General features: G+C 44.0%; 1 protein-coding gene across 3 annotated transcripts in view; it reads right to left on the reverse strand.

Moving 5' to 3' along the window:
* Nucleotides 1-20,433, reverse strand: part of LOC141099730 (poly(rC)-binding protein 3-like) — a 1,815,006-nt gene that overhangs the window by 1,624,922 nt on the left and 169,651 nt on the right. The gene's annotated exons all lie outside the window — the stretch shown is intronic.

The raw sequence follows: 20,433 nt of genomic DNA on the forward strand, positions 1-20,433 counted from the left end.
TATCACACCAGCATGTGCTTTAAACTGTTTATAAATAAGGTTTCTTCAAATATTTTGTTATATCAGCCTGATGAAGGGACGTAAGCAGTCCCGAAAGCTTGCTTTGTAACATCATTCACTATTATTTGTTAGCCATTAAAAGGTATCATACCCAAAAGATTCCTATTTTGTTTCTCTCACTGAGGGCACTTTATATATTTTTTTCTACTGGCTAACATGGTACCAAACCACTTTTTTTCGTTTTACAGACATTACTGACACTGTCATCATTGGGACTCACAATCTAAATGTACTATCTGTTTGTCTTTAGAGAACTAGGGAGAATAAAAGGAGCCAAATAGTGTCCTCAAAAGTAGATACATAAAATTGATTTCTATTTAGTAAATACAGACAACAATATCAAAAATTAGAAAAACAGTGAAAATGCAGAAAACCTAGCCCTGGTTAGCCATACCCTCATAAATACTCCATATAATATCAACAGGTAGTTGGTATTAACCCCTTAACGACCGCCGATACGCCTTTTAACGGCGGTAGTTAAGGGTACTAAAACCACAGCGCCGTTAATTCACGGCGCTGTGATTTAAGTGAATAGCGCCCCCCAGTGTCGGATTTTCTCCGGGGTCTTGGCTGCCATGAATCGGTCGGTTTTTACCGACCCCGCTTTTGCGATCGCCATTATTAACCCTATCGCACATCAGAGGAGAGAGAAATAGGGTCCCCGATCCCCCCCGGTACCTCTCCGTGGCCATCCGTCCCCTCCCGGTGGTCCCACGTCCCGCCGGCGTCCTCCGATGGGTGCCGCCATCTTGAAAATGGCGGGCGCATGCGCAGTGCGCCCGCCGGGAATCTGCCGGCTCCGGCTGGCAGATTCCATTCATTATTTTGATCACTATGATAAACGATCATAGTGATCAAAATAAAAAAAATAGTACATAACCCTCTGTTTATCACCCCCTTATATAGGCAAATATAATGAAATAAAGAAAATATTTTTTTTTTCAGTTTTCCATTAGGGTTAGGGCTAGGGTTAGGGCTAGGGTTAGGGTTGGGGTAGGGTTAGGGTTGGGCTAGGGTTAGGGTTGGGCTAGGGTTAGGGTTAGGGTTGGGCTAGGGTTAGGGTTAAGGTTGGGCTAGGGTTAGGGCTAGGGTTAGGGTTAGGCTAGGGTTAGGGCTAGGGTTAGGGCTCGGGTCATGGCTAGGGTTAGAATTAGGGTTAGGGCGAATTAGGATTAGGGATTAGGGTTGGGATTAGGGTTAGGGTTGAGATTAGGGTTAGGGGTGTGTTGGGGTTAGGGTTGGAGTAAGAATTGAGGGGTTTCCACTATTTACCAACTTTGGGGGTCTAAAAATTAGGGTCTAAAAAATCACTTTTGTGGAAATAAAAAAGACTTTATTTTCATGGCTCTGCATTTATAAACTTTTGTGAAGCGCTTGGGGGTTCAAAGTGCTCACCACCACACATCTAGATAAGTTCCTTAGGGGGTCTAATATCCAAAAAGGGGTCACTTGTGGGGGGTTTCCACTGTTTAGGCCCATCAGGGGCTCTGCAAACGCAACATGATGCCCGCAGACCATTCCATCAAAGTCTGCATTCCAAAATGGCACTCCTTCCCTTCCGAGCTCTCCCATGCGCCCAAACAGTGGTTCCCCCCCACATATCGGGTATCGGCGTACTCAGGACAAATCGCACAACAACTGTGCAGGTATGATTTCTCCTGTTACCCTTGTAAAAATAAAAATTTGGGGGCTTAAAGATCATTTTTGTGGAAAAAAATGGATTTTTTATTTTCACGGCTCTACGTTATAAACTTCTGTGAAGCACTTGAAGGTTCAAAGTGCTCACCACACATCTAGATAAGTTACTTAATGGGTCTAGTTTCCAAAATGGGGTCACTTGTTGGAGTTTTCCACTGTTTAGGCACATTAAGGGCTCTCCGAACGCAACATGGCATCCGATCTCAATTCCAGCCAATTCTGCGTTGAAAAAGTCAAACGGCGCTCCATCCCTTGCGAGCTCTGCCGTATGCTGAAAAAGTGGTTTACCCCCATATATGGGGTATCAGCGTATTCAGGAGAAATTGTACAACAAACTTTGTGGTTGATTTTCTCTTTTAACACTTGTGAAAATAAAAAAATTGGTTCTGAAATAAAAAAATTTTTTAAAAAAGTTAAATGTTAATTTTTTCCTTCCACATTGCTTTAGTTCCTGTGAAGCACTTAAAGGGTTAATAAACTTCTTGAATGTGGTTTTGAGCACCTTGAGGGGTATAGTGTTTAGAATGGTGCCACTTTTGGGTATTTTCTGTCATGTACACCCCTCAAAATGACTTTAAATATGATGTGGTCCCTAAAAAAAATTGTTTTGTAAATTTTGTTGTAAAAATGAGAAATCGCTGGTCAACTTTTAACCCTTATAACTTCCTAACAAAAAAAAATTTTGCTTCCAAAATTGTGCTGATGTAAAGTAGACATGTGGGAAATGTTATTTATTAAGAAATTTGTGTGACACATCTCTCTGATTTAAGGGCATAAAAATTTAAAGTTTTAAAATTGCAAAATTTTCTAAATTTTCGCCATATTTCCATTTTTTTCATAAATAAACACAAGACTTATCAAAGAAATTTTACCACTAACATGAAGTACAATATGTCACGAAAAAACAATCTTAGAATCAGTGGGGACCCATTAAAGCGTTCCAGAGTTATAACCTCATAAAGGGACAGTGGTCAGAATTGTAAAAATTAGCCTGGTCATTAAGCTGCAAACTGGCTCTGTCGCTAAGGGGTTAACGTAAGCATGTAGGTTAATACAAAGAGAGCATCAGCATATGTAATGGCTGCTATCTAATATATAAAGCTGAATGTGTGTGTGTATGTTTGTATGTATGTATGTCCGGGATTGGCATGTGAACTGTCGCAGCTACAGCCACAAAATTTTGCACAGTCACACGTCTGGACCCCAAGGGCTTCATAGGCTATGTTGTGAGGCGAAATTTTAACCCAGCGCATTCCAATTCACCAAACAATTTTGCCCCTAGGTACATAATGGGGAAAAATTGTATGTATGTATGTGTGGATGTCTTGGATTGGCATGTGAACTGTCGCAGCTACAGCCACAAAATTTTGCACAGTCACACGTCAGGACCCCGAGAGCGTCATAGGCTATGTTGTGAGGTGAAATTTTAACCTTGCTCGTTCCAATTCACCAAACAATTTTGCCTATTATTCTTATCATTTCTATGGTGTTATCGTCCTTTGGTAAAGCTGGAAACAACACAATTTATTACCGTGCCGACACAGACCACCCTCTGACACAGACTGCAGGGGAGCCCAGTATCACACAGGATAGGATTAGATACACGGCTCAGCAGGCAGTATCACACAGGATAGGATTAGATACACAGCTCAGCAGTGAGTATCACACAGGAGAGGATTAGACACATGGCTCAGCAGTCAGTATCACACAGGATAGGATTAGATACACGGCTCAGCAGTCAGTATCACACAGGATAGGATTAGATACACAGCTCAGCAGTCAGTATCACACAGGATAGGAATAAATACACAGCTTAGCAGACAGTACCACACAGGATAGGATTAGATACACAGCTCAGCACACAGTATCACACAGAATAGTATTAGATAGACGGCTCAGCAGACAGTATCACACAGAATAGGATTAGATACATGGCTCAGCAGTCAGTATCACACAGGATAGGATTAGATGCACGACTCAGCAGCCAGTATCACACAGGATAGGATTAGATACACGGCTGAGCAGTCAGTAACAAACATGATAGGATTAGGCACACGGCTCAGCAGTCAGTATCACACAGGATAGGGTTAGATACACGGCTCAGCAAACGATATCACACAGGATAGGATTAGATACACTGCTCAGCAGTCAGTATCACACAGGATAGGATTAGATACACGGCTGAGCAGTCAGTAACACACGATAGGATTAGATACACAGCTCAGCAGAAAGTATCACACAGGAGAGGATTAGGTACACAGCTCAACAGACATTATCACACAGGATAGGGTTAGATGCACAGCTCAGAAACCAGATGTGCCAAAGGAGAGGACATTTTCATTCCAAGAATTCCACTCATTCCATCGGATTTGTTTTCTGATTTTAAACGCCTCCACTTTCCAGTTCAAACAGAATAGGATTAGATACACAGCTCAGCAGTCAGTATCACACAGGATAGGATTAGATACACGGCTCAGCAGTCAGTATCACACAGGATAGGATTTTATACACGGCTGAGCAGTCAGTAACACACATGATAGGATTAGGTACACGGCTCAGCAGTCAGTATCACACAGGATAGGGTTAGATACACGGCTCAGCAGATGGTATCACACAGGATAGGATTAGATACACTGCTCAGCAGTCAGTATCACACAGGATAGGATTAGGTACACGGCTGAGCAGTCAGTAACATATAATAGGATTAGATACACAGCTCAGCAGAAAGTATCACACAGGAGAGGATTAGGTACACAACTCAGCAGACATTATCACACAGGATAGAGTTAGATACACAGCTCAGAAACAGGATGTGCCAAAGGAGAGGACTTTTTCATTCCAAGAATTCCACTCTTTTCATCTGATTTGTTTTTTGATTTTAAACGCCTCCAGTTTCCAGTTCAACTGCTATTTGCAATGTCCATTAACAATGCTCAGGGACAGTCCTTGAAAGTAGTAGGGATCGATTTGCAATCTCCATGCTTTTCTCATGGTCAACTTTACATGGTCTGTTCAAGAGTTGGAACTGCCAAAAATCTGTTCATCTTTGCACCGAAAGTTAAAATCAAAAATGTTGTTTATCAAAAGGCTCTTGAATGAGTTGAAAATATAATACTATCAATACTTTGGTAATCGTTTAGTTAATTTGTGTTGCAAATCCGTAGTGTTGAATATATGATGGTAAATGTTTTTATGTGCAATAAAATCATTATAATTTGTTATAATTAACCACAGTTGGTTACTATGCCCAGGCAACGCCGGGCTCTTCAGCTAGTAGTAAATATAAATTCCATAGATAGAGCCATATTGCACAATTCCCAGTATCAAAAAGTAGCAACAAAACCTGTTAAGGGTTAATAAAGTGCCCAAGCTTACTGGGGGGAGAGAAGGCAGGGAAGAAACTGCTTCCCTGCCTTCTCTCCCCTGGTAAGCTTGGGCACTTTATACTGGGAATTGTGCAATATGGCTCTATCTATGGAATTTATATTTGCTATGGCAACCATTACATATGCTGATGTTCTCTTTGTATTAACCTATATGCTTACCTTAATACCGACTACCTGTTGATATTATATGGGGTACTTATGAGGGTATGGGTAATCAGGGCTAGGTTTTCTGCATTTTCACTGGTTTTCTAATTTTTGATATTGTTGTCTGTATTTACTAAATAAAAATCAATTTTATGTATCTACATTTGAGGACACTATTTGGCTCCTTTTTTTTCTCCCTGGTTCTCTAATTGTTATTGGAGCTGGTGCTTGTTTGCCTGGATTTGGAATGTGATTTCGGTCTGCCCTTCCAGTCCTTAATGATGTATTTGGGATTTTGTATTTTATCTGTATGTCTTTGGAGTGTGAGTAGAAAAGTAATTACAGGGAGTAAACCCTCGCAAACAAGGGTAGACCATGCGAATTCTTTGCAGATGCTGTCCTTGGTGGTGTTGTAACACAGGACTACAGCACTGCAAGACAGCTAATGTTTTTGCTTTGACAACTGAACGATTCTATGGTTAGAAGGCTGTCACTGCGATTCAAACTGTATGCCTCACTGCTGTGTTGGGAAAAACCACTGTCAAGTTTATATTCCAGCATATTTTGATACTGCAGCATGGGTGCATCTCTTTCTAGGGAGGGAAGCAACAGGCAAAATTTACTTTTCCATTGTGGCTAGCACAGACTGGTAACCCAGTAGTCAGCACTATTTGGCATCAAAACTATATGGGTAACAATCATGTTTGTAGATACTGCTGCAAGAAGGCGCTCATGGGTCGGTCTATTTCATGCGGTCTAACTCCACAGTGTGTTGATGGTGGTATATCACTCAAGCTTTCTTCCTACATCCCTCCTGACAACCACAGACAACATAGAGGGTACCAATACTGTATCATCTTCATCTCCTAACTGTTGCGCATCCATCACCTCTTACTTCTCGTCCTTTTCATGGTCCTTCACCATTTGTTCCTCCCATGGCAAATGTCTGTGAGACAACAGACATAAACTTATAGATATTGCTAACCCTAAAGGTATCCTCCTCTGCTCCCTCCTCTTTCCTCCAGGATAACCACCTCCTCAGCCACACTATTTAAAGTGTGCTTCAGCTAGTAGATGACAGTAATAGGGATACTGATGACGGCATCATCACCGCTCACCATCTTAGTAGCCATTAAGAAAATGTACAGAAGGGTGCAGAGGTCCTTCATCTGTATCCAGTGCGCAAGTGTGAATTGCACCACATCCATATTGCATTGTGCCAGGCTATGAAAAATGTCATCCTGCACCAGGTCTCGGTGCTGCTGCCACAGTCGCTGCAACATATGCATAGTTTAATTCAGGGGCAGACACTGACAGCTTGGGGCCCCTGTGCAAGAAATGTGTCTGGGCCCCCCTCCTTTTATGGCGTCAAAGCTACATGTGTATATACATATATATATATATATATATATATATATATATATACTGTATATTGATATTGATATTGTATAGCCACACACACATACATGTATATATATTACATAGTCTCCTTTATTATGTATATTGCTGTCCCTTACACAGTGCCCTCTCTTATGTACAGTACCGTCCCTTACATATTGAATTATATAGAGCCCTATTTTTTATTACATATCGTCCTGTCTTGTTAGCTGTATAATGCAATGATGGCTGATGGAGCATGGGAAAGCTTCCGTTCTAATGGAGGAGCTGATGGACTGGTAGTTTGGTCACCAGCTGCTCCATCAGCAGTCATTTTATATCTAACAAGAGAGGGGACTATGTAATAAAAGAGGGCACTGTAAATAACAAAATTAACAATAATACGCTATGTAAGAGACAGAACTATACATAACAGCAGAGGAAGCTATATAATAAGGGACGGCACCATATATAACTAGAGAGGATGGTACGTAATAAGGGGCATGTTATACATAATAAAAGAGGAAACTATGTAACTAAGGGTGGTGTTATACAGAATTAGTGAGTACACTATATACTAAGGGACTGTGTTAGACATAATAAACGATAACGTCTTCCTCCACCTCCCCCTGTTCCTAAGGCCAATATAAGTCCCCCTTCCTAACATCCCAATCCCCCACACCCCTCATTGTCCTCCTCCCCTCGCATTCCATTATTGTCCTCTCCCCTACCCAATCATTGCCCTCTTCAACACCTCCATCATTTTCTTTTCCCCACCACTATCTTTGATTTCTCCCCCACCACTCCCATCATTGCCCATTCCACCATCTCCATCATTTCCTCCTCCTCCTCCACCACCCCCATTATTGCCCTTTCCACCACCAGTGCATTCTCCCCCACCACCCCATCATCATTTCTTTTTTCCCCACCCCATCATTGCCCTCTCCATCACCCCATCATTGCCTTTTCTCCATCACCCCATCACTGCCTTCTCCCCATCACTCCCGTCATTGCCTGCTCCATCACCCCATCACTCCCATCATTGCCTTCTCCCCATCACTCCCATCATTGCCTTCTCCCCATCACTCCCATCATTGCCTTCTCCATCACCCCATCACTGCCTTCTCCTCATCACTCCCATCATTGCCTACTCCCATCATTGCCTGCTCCATCACCCCATCACTCCTATCATTGCCTTCTCCCCATCACTTCCATCATTGCCTGCTCCATCACCCCATTCCTCCCATCATTAACTTCTCCCCATCACTCCCTTCTCTCCATCACTCCCATTATTGCCTTCTCCCCATCACTCCCTTCTCTCCATTACTCCCATCATTGCCTTCTCCACATGATCCCATCAATGCCTTCTTTCCATCACCCCTCATGGCCTTCTGCCATTACCCCTCATGGCCTTCTCCCATCACCCCGGGCATCATGGCCTTCTCTCCTCATCACAGTCTTCTCCTCATGTCCGCATCTCCTCCAGGGCCAGGTTCCAACTACACACAGACACAGACACACACACACATACACACATACATACACACAAACATACAGACATACATACATACACACACAGACACACACAGACATACACACACACAGACATACACATACACACACACAGACATACACATACACACAAACACAGACATACACACATACATGCACACACAGACATGCACACAGACACACACACAGACACACACACATACATACATACATATACACACATACATACACACATACACACACAGACATACACACAGACACACATACATACATACAGACACACATACGCACACATACATAATACATACACACAGACATACACATACACACAGACATACACATACACACACAGACATACTGTACACACATACACAGACACACATACACACAGACTTACACACACACAGACATACACACATACATACACACATACACACACAGACATACACACATACATACACACTGACATACACACAGACACACACGCATACATCATACACACATACATACACACACACACACAAGTGACTGACTGACCTGCGGCTGCAGCCACCATCCGGCTGGCACCACAGGCACAGTGAGTGAGACAGTCTGTCTCCTCCTCTCCTCCCCCACAGCAGCAGCGCAGCACAGCGTGACTGACGCTGATATCATCTCACCTCAGGGCTGGCTCCTCTCCTCCTTGCACCTGGCGCTCCACATGGCTAATTTGAATAATTAGCCATGCAGTGCTGGAGGCAGGAGGGGCTCCCTCTCCCCCGGGGCCCCCATGCAATGCATGGGCTGCACGGGCGGTAGGTCCACCCCTGGTTTAATTCTACAGTGTGGGCATATCGCATATCAACCGGTTAACCGTTAGTCCGAAAGATCTCGTTTCCAACTGAAGTGGAATGGTGGAAGTCAGCATGACAGTGGTTTCTCCAGCAATGTATCAAGGCTGGGACAGTGGTGGAGGAATTGCTGTACCATCGGGTTGAGGATGCGAACCATGACACGTGTGTAAGGTTGGCCCAGCATAGGGCTGCCACCAGGTTTGCACCGTTATCGCACATGGCCTTCCCTGGCTCCAGGTTGAGTGTACAGAGCCATTGCTCAAACTTGACATGGATAGCTTTCCACAACTGTTGATCTGTATGACTGCGATCTCCAAGGCATATTATTGTAAACACTGCCTGATTACAGTGAGCCCTGGCTGCACAGTATGGAGATAGGGAAGGGATTCTCTCTGCAGTGTTGGAACATTTGTTTAATTAAGGAAGAGGATGAGGGCACAAGTGGAGGCCCTAGAGGAGGTGGAGGAGGCACAAGCACTGCAGGAATTATTACTTACAGAGATTTGTTCCGCAAGCCTTGGGGATTCCAAGACTTGGTACCTAGTGACACCTTAGTGTCTACTGCTTTAGTTCTCCAATCCCTGTTGTCCATTAGTTTAGTTCTCTATGTTCTGGTGTTACTTTGCTTATTTTGGCAATCATAGCTGTTTAGTAGTTTAGTTCTCCAACCCCTGTTGTCTATTATTTTAGTTTTCCATCTTATGGTGTGTAGTGGTTTAGTTCTACACCCCTAGCTGTTTAGTAGTTTAGTTCTCCAATCCCTGTTATCTATTAGTTTAGTTCTCCATGTTCTGGTGTTAATTTGTTTAGTTCTACAACCTTAGCTTTTTAGTAGTTTAGTTCTCCAAACCTCTGTTGTATAGTAGTTTTGGTATACATCTTAAGGTGGGTAGTGTTTTTTTTTCTCCATCCCCATGCGTCCCAAGGTGTCATTGTTGAAATGCACTCTGGCAGATATAGAATTTTTCAAGGAACAGGTGATGTTGTCTGTGATTTGTTTCTGTAGCACAGGCACATCTTTCTTAGAGAAGTAATGGTGACTGGGCAACTGGTATTGGGACTGCAATGGCCATCAGCTTTCGGTAACCATCTGAATCCATAAGGCAGAAAGGCTGCATTTCCATGGCCAACAGATTGGAGTGGACATGCAATAATCACAGAGATCACAGGCCATAAGTCGTATAGAAACAAGCACTGTGATCTTAGTAGCAAATAACTCTCAGCTGGCCCCTATCGCCCAGACAATGACACGATTGGGTCACGAGTCATCCAAGGAGGCCGCAGGCTGTTCACAATAATTAGTTCTCAGAAAAGTAGTAGTGACCGTACAGCTTATCCATGTCCAGATTACAACACATGGAATATGAGTATATCCCACTGTATGATCACTGCTAACTCCACGATAACCCTACACTCCTCGCTGCCAACAATCCTGCTTTTTAGAGTTGTGATGTGGGGGAAAGAAAAGGTTAATTGGGGTGCCACCACTGAGGACTGTACTGTGTGTGATGTAAAGTTAGAGGAAGAGGAGCGAGGCCACTTGATGCAGCGCTTGCCATCCACTGGAGTACATGTTCTTTCTGGTCCTCATGTACAAAGCGTACCATTGTACGGCTGCCAAAGAAAGGGAGTAGAGTTGCCCATCCAGTAACAGAAGTTGTAAAAATGCTGTGCAAATTCTGACTGCAGCAAAACAAACTGACTTCTCATCCCTCATATCATACCTGTCTCACAACCCTAAACAGCTATTCAGTACTTTTAATTCTTTCCTGCATCTACAAGTTCCCTTCCCTTTCTGATCTCATCTCAGCTGAATACTTTGCCTCACCACCTGTAAACATGACACAATAACGTCCCACCTCATTCCAAACTTTACCACAGTCTTCATCACAAGCATAACCCACCTCTTCAACCTGTCACTAACAACTGGTGTCTTCCATCCTGATTGAAACATACCTTGATTACACCCATCCTCAAAAGGCCCACCCTTGACCCATCGTCTGTGTCTACCTTTTGCCCCATATCATTTCTCCCCTATGCCGCCAAACTACTGGAACATGTCCATTTTGAACTTTCCTCTCACCTCTCCTCTTGCTCCCTCTTTGACCGCGTACACTCTGAGTTCAGACTGCACCATTCCACTGAAACTGCCCTGACTAGAGATGAGCGACTTTGCCTTTTTTAGGGTCGAGTCGGGTTTCATGAAATCCGACTTTCATAAAAGTCGGGTCGAACGAAATCGGCCGACTATAGGGAAAAGTCGGAGGCTGACTGAAACACGAAACCCAATGCAAGTTAATGGAGAAGCAAAGTCGGCAGGGAGTGGAGGAGAGTAAACACACCTACAGTGACCATTTCAATGCCAAAAACATCAATTCTTATTACTGAAGCTTGTCAACCTTAATTTACTTCATAATAATAGTTACGCAGTAAAAACTGGGGGTTATTTGGCTAAAGTTGTGGGGGGGTATGGCTGGCTCCAGGTTTTCGTGTGCCCTGGGCCAAAGAGTGTCACTGCACCCCTTAAACACATACCACAACTCATGATGCTCCGATACGGCACAGAAATATAGGTATAGTACAATGACAAATACTTCACTGCTTACATGACTGATCTATTTTAAATTGTACAATAGCTCAAAAAAAGGACAGTATATTACTCCATACAGTATTATGGCCACCACATTGTGCACCATACAGAATAATGAGCCCCATATATTTCTCCATACAGAAAAACTGGTCACATATAATGTTCCATACAGTATATGATGAGCTCCACATAATGCTACAGTATATGATGGTCCCTATGGACGATGCTCCAGTGTGTTATGGGCCCAAATAATGCTCCATATATAATGGACCCCATTTCTAATGCTCCAGTGTATAATGTGCCCCATAGATGCTGCTCCAGTTTCTGATCTGCCCCATTTAGCATACTCCAGTATATGATGAGCCCCATGGATGATGCTCCAGTGTATGATGGGCCCAAATAATGCTCCATATATAATGGGCTCCATTTCTAATGCTCCAGAGTATAATGGGCCCCGTAAATGCTGCTCCAGTGTCTGATGTTCCCCATTTGGAATGCTCCAGTATATGATGGGCCTCAATATAATCTTCCTACTATGGTATACATTTTCTGGCGTTGCAGTTTTTGGTCCACGTTTTTGGACAGCTACGGGCCTGCCAGATAACCGCTGCTGCGATGTCAATGCCTGCTGTGGATCCTTCTCCTTATCTGAACTATTGCCAGTGCCACCCTCCTTCCCCAATGGATGCCAATCCAGGTCAAGAACTGGGTCATCCATCACCTCCTCTTCAAAGTTACCTGCACCTTCCTCTTTTCCTTCCTCTGTGTCACCGTGTAAGGTGGTATAGTATGCAGGAAGGGGCACCTGAGTTTCATCAGGGTCAGATTCTGGCTCAGTAGACACCGAGGGCAATGTAGTGCTCTGGGTCAATGTACCAGCAGAATCATCTAGCAGTGGCTGTGCATCAGTGCACTCCATGTCTGATTCATCTTGGACTGGGGAATTCAGGATTTGACTGGATAACCCAGGCATGGTATGTGAAAAGAGCTCTATAGAGTAATCTGAAGTGTGGGCTGCCACATCCTTAACTTTTGGTGGGGGTGAAGGACACAAGGAAAGGTGTTTTTCTTGACCAGAACCCTGCACTGACGACTCCGTGCTTGCAGGTTTCGAATGTTCAGAAGAGGAGGCAATAGAGCAGGTGGCTGTTTCGGCAATGTACGCCAAAACCTGTTCCTGATGCTCCGGCTTTAAAAGCGGTTTTCCTACTCCAAGAAAAGGGAACCTTAGAGGTCTTCTTGGGCCAGACGATGACGCAGGCTCAACACCTCCTGCCTTAGCTGCTATTGTGATTTTGCCAGAACCAGTCAATGCACCACCACCATCAGTACCAGCCACGCCCCCCTGCCCACGTCCGCGGCCTCTTCCACCATACTTCCTCATGTTTGGGAAAATGTACCAAAAATACCGGCAGAGAGATGGTACTGTATGAGGAGTGTCAAGCTGTGTAAGGTGTATTAAAAACATTAAATCTACGCATATATTTTGTTAGTCACAGACGCTCTCCCAGTATGTTTTTGACTGTAATCCAACAAGCAGATATATGGTACTGTATCAGAAGTGTACAGCTGTATACGATTTTTGTGTAACTAACAATCTCCGTATATGTATTTACGGAGTGTCACACACACACACGCTGACTCTGTATAGGTGTGACTGTAATGCAAACAGCAGATATGTAACACTGTTTGGGAATCGGACGGCTCAATACGGTGTATGGAGAAAAGGAAATGTCCGTATATGTATTTATGGAGTGTCACACACACACGCTGACTCTGTATAGATGTGACCGTAATGCGAACGGCAGATATACAATACTGTTTGAGAATTAGACAGCTCTATATGGTGTCTTTATGGAAAATTGTAAATCTCTGTCTATTTTTATACGGAGTAACACGCTGTCTCTGTATAGTTTTGACCATCATCAAACAGAAGATATACGAAACTGTTTGAAAAGCGGACAGCTCTATACAGTGTAGGTCTGGAAAAATGGAAAATCTCCTCGGTTTGTTTTTCCAGAGTCACACACAGCTTGTATTTGTCTGTGATACCAGCCGGTACATGGTAGTGTGTGAGGAGCATACACCACTATACGGTGTCTGTATGGAAAATTTTAAATCTCCATCTATTTTGATGCGGAGTGACGCATGCTGTCTCTGTAAAGTTTTGACCTTCATCAAACAGCCCATATACGAAACTGTTTGAAAAGCGGACAGCTCTATACGGTGTAGGTCTGGAAAAATGGAAAATCTCCTCGGTTTGTTTTTCCAGAGTCACACACAGATAGCTTGTATTTGTCCGTGATACCAGCCGGTACACGGTAGTATGTGAGGAGCGTACACTGCTATACGGTGTGTGAAAAAATGAACGCTCGGTAACTGACCAGAACAAAATAATAAAAGTTGGAGTGCTTTGAAAAAAGCAGTTTGAACAGCAGTGTGCACACAGCAATGCAGCTAGCAGGTAGCCTTAAAAGGCAGCCTAATCACCACCAGCGCTGCTGCACACAACAAAAATCCCCCCCTTTCACTGCACACTAACTGTACAGTGAAAAGCGCTATCAGCAGAAGCTATTTTTTTTTCTTCTTCCCTGCCTAACGCTCTCCCTATTCAGAATCAGCAGCAGCACCTCTCCCCATTCTAAGATCGGCAGAAGTAAGATGGCGGTCGGCGGTCACGGCCTTTTATAGCCACTGTGACGCCACACAAAGCCAGCCAATCACTTCAATTCCCTTCTCTAAGATCTTGGTGGCCGCTGCCCATGTCATCGCATTGCCCACAGTATGCGTCCTCCATCATTGGCTGAGAAAAGGCGCTGGAAGCATTATTTTAAACGAGACTTTGGCACTCGGATCGGTGACCTCATGGCCGACCTCACACTATGGTCAGGTTTCGATCGGCGAAACGCGACTTTAGCTAAAGTCGGCGACTTTTGAATTTGACTGACCCGTTTCGCTCAACTCTAGCCCTGACTAAAGTCACCAATGACCTACTAACCGCCAAATGAAAGTAATGAAAGCTTGTCTTACTCCTTCCTCTGGACCTGGCATCTGTCTTTTACACAGTGGACCATTCCCTCTTACTACAGACTTTCTTATCTGTTGACATAACAGACTTGGTCCTTTTCTGTATCTCCTTGAACCTAACAGCCAGGACATTCAGTGTCTCCCACTCACACACCACCTCATCTCACCCCCTATGTGTAAAGTGTCCACCAAGGTTCAGTTGTAGGACTGGGAACTATGCTTAGAGGGTGCACTCATGCACTACATCCCTCTTAAAGGGACCTCTCGCATCAACCTAAGGTATTCCCAACCTATAGCTGGGCGACACATTCTATTTAAGGCTTCTCCAATATGGAGTTGCCTGAGCTACGTTGTTAGTTTGCTTTGCATTCTTGCTAGTTGTCAGGTTCCTCGGGTCTGCCTGTCTACCCTGTACCTGTCTGCTCTTACCTGTCTGTACCTGTCTGCTCCTACCTGTCTATGCTCTTTTGTCCATCAATCGGTCCAGATCGCACCTGCAAGCGCCCATTTGTCTACCACCCGGTCCAGCCCGCACCTGCCAGTGTTTTTTTGTTCCTCATCTGGTTCCATCTACACCCGTGGTTCCAGAGTCCCTACAGTGCATGCCTGAATTTTTCATTCCTCCTTTGGTCCGTAGCATCTTACCTGCTGTAGGGGGTCAGCTGCCACATTCTGTAGGTCAGTTATGGAGTACCTCCTTGGGCTACTTTTTTTGGCTGCTGCCTCTTGTCCAAGTAGGGATTTGGTAGGTCACCTAGTTACCCCCCTTCCAGGCTTACAGTCTCCATTTGCTGTGTTGACTGTGGTGGAAGAGGTGATGGTTCCCGCTATACTAATTCTACTTTATTGCAATTGGTGACACTTTGTTGGTGCCTGCCACTAATTTTTGTAAATGTGTAGACTCCTGGTTGGGTCTCCTTCATGCGTGTTGCCTGTAGCAGTAGATATCTGAGACTGTCAGGCCTCCATTCCCTTCCACTCAACTACCCATGTTACTATCCTTACATTTTTCTGATAATGGTAGTCTACAAGACTGATATTTGTAGTCCAGTCAAAATACGAAAAAAAAATCCTTTACCCTGAACAAATTCCAAGAAAGCAGCTTATTGTTTTTTTTGGTAGTATTACATGTAGGGAAAAACATACTAAAAGTTTACCAAGATAGGGTTACCACAAAGGGTCCAAATGTGACGTCAAAGAATATGGCCGCCAAAGCTGTAAAATGTTAAATGCGACTCGCCTTTCAGTGTCTATCATATTTCTTTTACAATTACTACTATTATTATATTTATTATTTAGCGATTTATTTATCTTCTTTTACAGAGCTGAGAATGATGGAAAGTCAAGAAACTTGCCCCTTATGCAGCCATGAAGTAGAAGATGACGGAGAAAGAGTGGTGATTGGTGCGAAAGGAGCTGAAGGGATCAATAAAGCCAGTATTGAGAGGGGCGTTAGCACTGTGGTAGCTGCTGGAGCAGTGGTGCACAAGAGATGTCATATGAACTACATAAACAAGAAGCAAATAGACTTGCATAAGAAAGCTACTTCCGCTCATCGTTCACCTGCCAAGAGAGGTACACGGGTGTCTACTGGATCCTATGATAGCACGACGCAGTGTTTGTTCTGTGGACATGAAGTGGTGAAGACAAGATCTAGTAGTGAATTCGATGACTATAGCTTTGTTAAAACGGATGGATTTGTAAGGTCCATCTTGTCACATTGCAAAAAGCGTAATGATGACTGGGCAATCACCATTCAAGGAAGAATCGCATACTTTGGGAAGGACTTACATGCTGCAGACTGTCTATATCATCGTTCATGTGACATTAACTTTCGGACAAATTATGGAATTCCTATTTGTCATACTGGTGGATCTACTACAAAGAAACAGCGGAAGGTAGGGGGCCTATGAACATGGACCAAGAGCAAGCGTTCTTGAGAATGTGTGCATTTCTCGAGGACAATGATGAAGAGCAACTGACTGTCACAGATCTTGCAAAGAAAATGACGTAGTATCTTGTAGAAGGAGACAGTGCTGCCTATAATAATAAATGGCTGAGGTATAGGCTGGAGGAGAGGTATGGTGATTCGCTATTCATAGCAGAGTGTGAAGGGTTGCCTACCATTGTAACGTTCTGTGAAAAGACCAGAATAATCCTGAGGGACTATTTCTGTAGTCAGGAAATGGATGAAGAAGCCCAGAAGAGAGCCATCATAGAGACTGCGGCCAAACTAATCAAGAGCGATATCAAGTCTAAGATCCTATCTTCAACCGATGAATATCCGAAGACTTCTTCGCTTGAATGTCAGTCTGTCTTAGATTATCTCCCCCTGAGTTTGCTTTGCTTGCTTGAAACCCTCTTCGTTGAAAAGGACATTCACAGGAAGGTCGCAAGCATTGGACAATCATTTGTTCAGGCTGTACGTTCCAGGGCTGTAGTAGCTCCATTGCAGCTTGGGTTAGCAGTTCAGCTCCATCATCATTTCAGGTCTTGATTTCTTGTAGACAGTCTCTCAGCCATGGGATATTGCTCATCATATTCGGAAGTTCAGCGATTCGAGGAAAACGCTGCCGCTTCTGTTGGCCAGGATGTACTCGGTGGTACCATAGACAGACTGGATACGGCACTGCCGTTCGCTGCGGACAACGTCGATCATAATATCATCATGTTAGATGGGAAGGGGACTTTCCACGGCATGGGGATGGTAGCTACTGTGACTCCAGGAAGGAAGGTCAGTCGCTCTGTTCTCATACGGAAGACTGTGGACTTGGAGATAGTTGAACAAAGTAGAGTTGATGTAAGGGAATACCGTTTCGCAAAACACAATCACCGAAACATAAAATTCAAGCCCTTGCCATTTCTCGACACCATTGACCATCGTGTTGATGTATTGTGGGAGATGTCTTTACGCTTCAAACAGTCTGCACCGAGCTAGAATGGAATGATGCACATTTTACATAAAGACTGTGATCATCCGGGGTCATCTTCGGTAATCTTCCTGCCCATCATTGACATGTATTCCGGAGACAAGTCATGCATCTTCTCTACTCTTGAGTATCTGTGCAACCTTGCTGATAAACACCGATCCGCTGCAGTTGTTACATTTGATCAGCCACTCTACTGGAAAGCGTCAGAAGTCAAACACGAGGTGCCTGAAGACAGCCCAGTTCGAGATGTTGTCCTGATGCTCGGGAGCTTCCACACATTGATAAATCTTATGGGTGCCATAGGAACGTTGATGGATGGGAGTGGAATCAAAGAGATCTTGGGAACAATTTACAGTGACAATGCTGTGCAACACATCATGACTGGAAAAGCAGTTCAGCGTGCAGTTCGTGGCCATCTCCTCCTTGATCAGTGTCTTACTCAGCAAGTTGCAGACAAAGTACTTTGCGACCATGCCAGTTTTTCAGACCTGTTGCAAGAACTTGAGCAGTTGTATGCTCGGACACTGACAGGGGAGAGTGACTTGAATTCGGTCATCACTTCTACCTGCCTTAGTGAAATTGTCCACCTCTTGTCCACCAAAAGAAATGGATTATCCGCTCACTCTTGCACTAGTAAACTATGGCTGAATTACCAACAGATGGTTGGAATTGCAAGGGAGCTTATCGAGGCCGATCGTACAGGATCCTGGCAGATGCACCTTCATGCTGTAGCCGAATGTTTGCCCATTCTTGCAGCTGCTGGGCATGGGAACTATGTGAAGGCCGCCTACCTTTACCTCCAGTCTATGACCACTCTGGAACATGACATGCCATCAGTCTTCCATAGATTTATGAATGGCTTGCATGTTGTAAGGCGGACTGATCAGTACTGGGCAGGCCTGGGTTGCGACCTAGTCATCGAGCAAGTTCTGATGCGCTCCCTAAAAACTGCAGGAGGACTCACCAGAGGAAGTGGAATGTCCAAACATCAGAGGGCCTTGTGGACTCTGTCTGTGCCAGTGTCCTCTTCCTACAGTGATGCAATGCAGGGTTTCACTTGCCAGAGCTTTGTCACCAGCGAACAACACAAGGAGGCAAGAACGTCAAGGACAAAAAGAGATTGTGAAGACCTGGAGAAAATTGCAGATAAACTCGAGACCTTTTCACCTTTCTCTGATGAAGTGTCTCTTCGCAACATTATCACTGGTGTCAATGCAAATAAGGATGTGAATGTCCATAACCTGTTCACCATTGGCAGAGAAATAGTGGTAACAATGGAGGGTCAATCACTGTTTTCAGTTAAGTACAAGCGGTCAATGAAAGCCAAGACCCTGGCATCCAGTGAGGCTATTGACGTTGCTAAGGACAAAACAATAGACCCCGCTCTTTTGTTCCAAAGGTTTCTTCTGGTGTCTGAAACTGCTGATCTTTCCCTTGATGAGGTGATGGCCTATGAACTTTAACCATACCCACCATCCCTCTTTGAGGCAAAACATCTCTTACGCAAACCAAACAAAGCACAACTGATGGCTGCTATAAAAGAACAGAGTTCAGATGACGCAGTACTCAAGGATATACCAGAAGTGGAACATTATGTTCTTGATGGAGGTTCTCTTCTCCATCGACTGAAGTGGTCAGAAGGAAAGACATATTGTTCAATCGCTGAAGACTATGCATCTGTCACACTAAAGCACTATGGTAAGGCTACGATAGTATTTGATGGTTACATTGGAGGACCAAACACTAAGGACATTACCCATCAGCGACGGCACAAAAAACGAACAAGTAACAAAGTGAATATTGCTGAAGGAACGAAATTTGTCAGGAAAAAGAAGGACTTCCTTTCGAATGTGGAGAACAAACAGTCTCTTATCAATCTCGTTTCACAGCGCATGAATGAGAGAGGTTGCCACGTAATACAATCAGAGGGGGATGCAGATGTGGAGATTGTTAAGGCAGCAGTGTTAATGTCATCCAGCAAAAGTACTAGTCTCATTGGCAAAGATACAGATCTTTTGGTGTTGTTACTTCATCACGCGTCAACCAGCGATGGCAACAAGCTTTATTTCTACTAGGATAAAGGGAGTCCTGCAACAGTATACGACATTAAGGTTATGAAGAAGTTCCTGGGAAACCATGTCTGCAGCAGTCTTCTGTTCCTTCATGCATTCACGGGTTGCAATACCACTTCTGCGGTTTTTGGAATCAGAAAAAAACTCGGTCTACACAAGGTTTTGAAGGGAGACTCGGTCTTAAATAGCTGTGCTGAAATCTTTTCCACACCTAACAAAAACAGAGCTGAGATTGAAGACGCTGGGTGTAAAGCGATGGTGGCATTGTTTGGGGGCAAACCTGGAGACAATCTGTCAGCAATGAGGTATTCTACTCTCTGCAAAAAAGTTGGTTCAGCCAAAATCTTTGTTACACCTGAACGACTGCCACCGACCTCCTCTGCAACGAAGTATCATGCCCTTTGGAGTTACCTCCAAGTGATGCTTTGGATGGACAATGGTGAGGCCATGGACACTACTGAATGGGGATGGGAATTGCAGAACAACAGTCTAGTTCCAGTGATGATGGATACTTCACCCACGCCAGAAACACTTCTGAAAATAATTCACTGCAATTGTTCTCGTGGTTGTAGTACACTTTGGTGCACTTGCAAAAGACACGGACTTACCTGTTCACGGGTATGCGGACCATGTTAAGAAGGGCATTGTGACAATATGAGTGAGGAAGCAGTGTCTGCTAATAAAAATAGTGACTATTGACCTGACATGCTTATTCATTGATGAAGTAGGTCTTAAAATGCATTGTGTATTAATTCTATAATTTCTAGAAATGTACATATATGTCATGACGTCATTGATGACGTC

The sequence above is a fragment of the Dendrobates tinctorius genome, unplaced genomic scaffold (genome assembly GCF_039654945.1).
Source record: "Dendrobates tinctorius isolate UK_male_01 unplaced genomic scaffold, ASM3965494v1 ptg000102l, whole genome shotgun sequence".
Taxonomy (NCBI): Eukaryota; Metazoa; Chordata; class Amphibia; order Anura; family Dendrobatidae; genus Dendrobates; species Dendrobates tinctorius.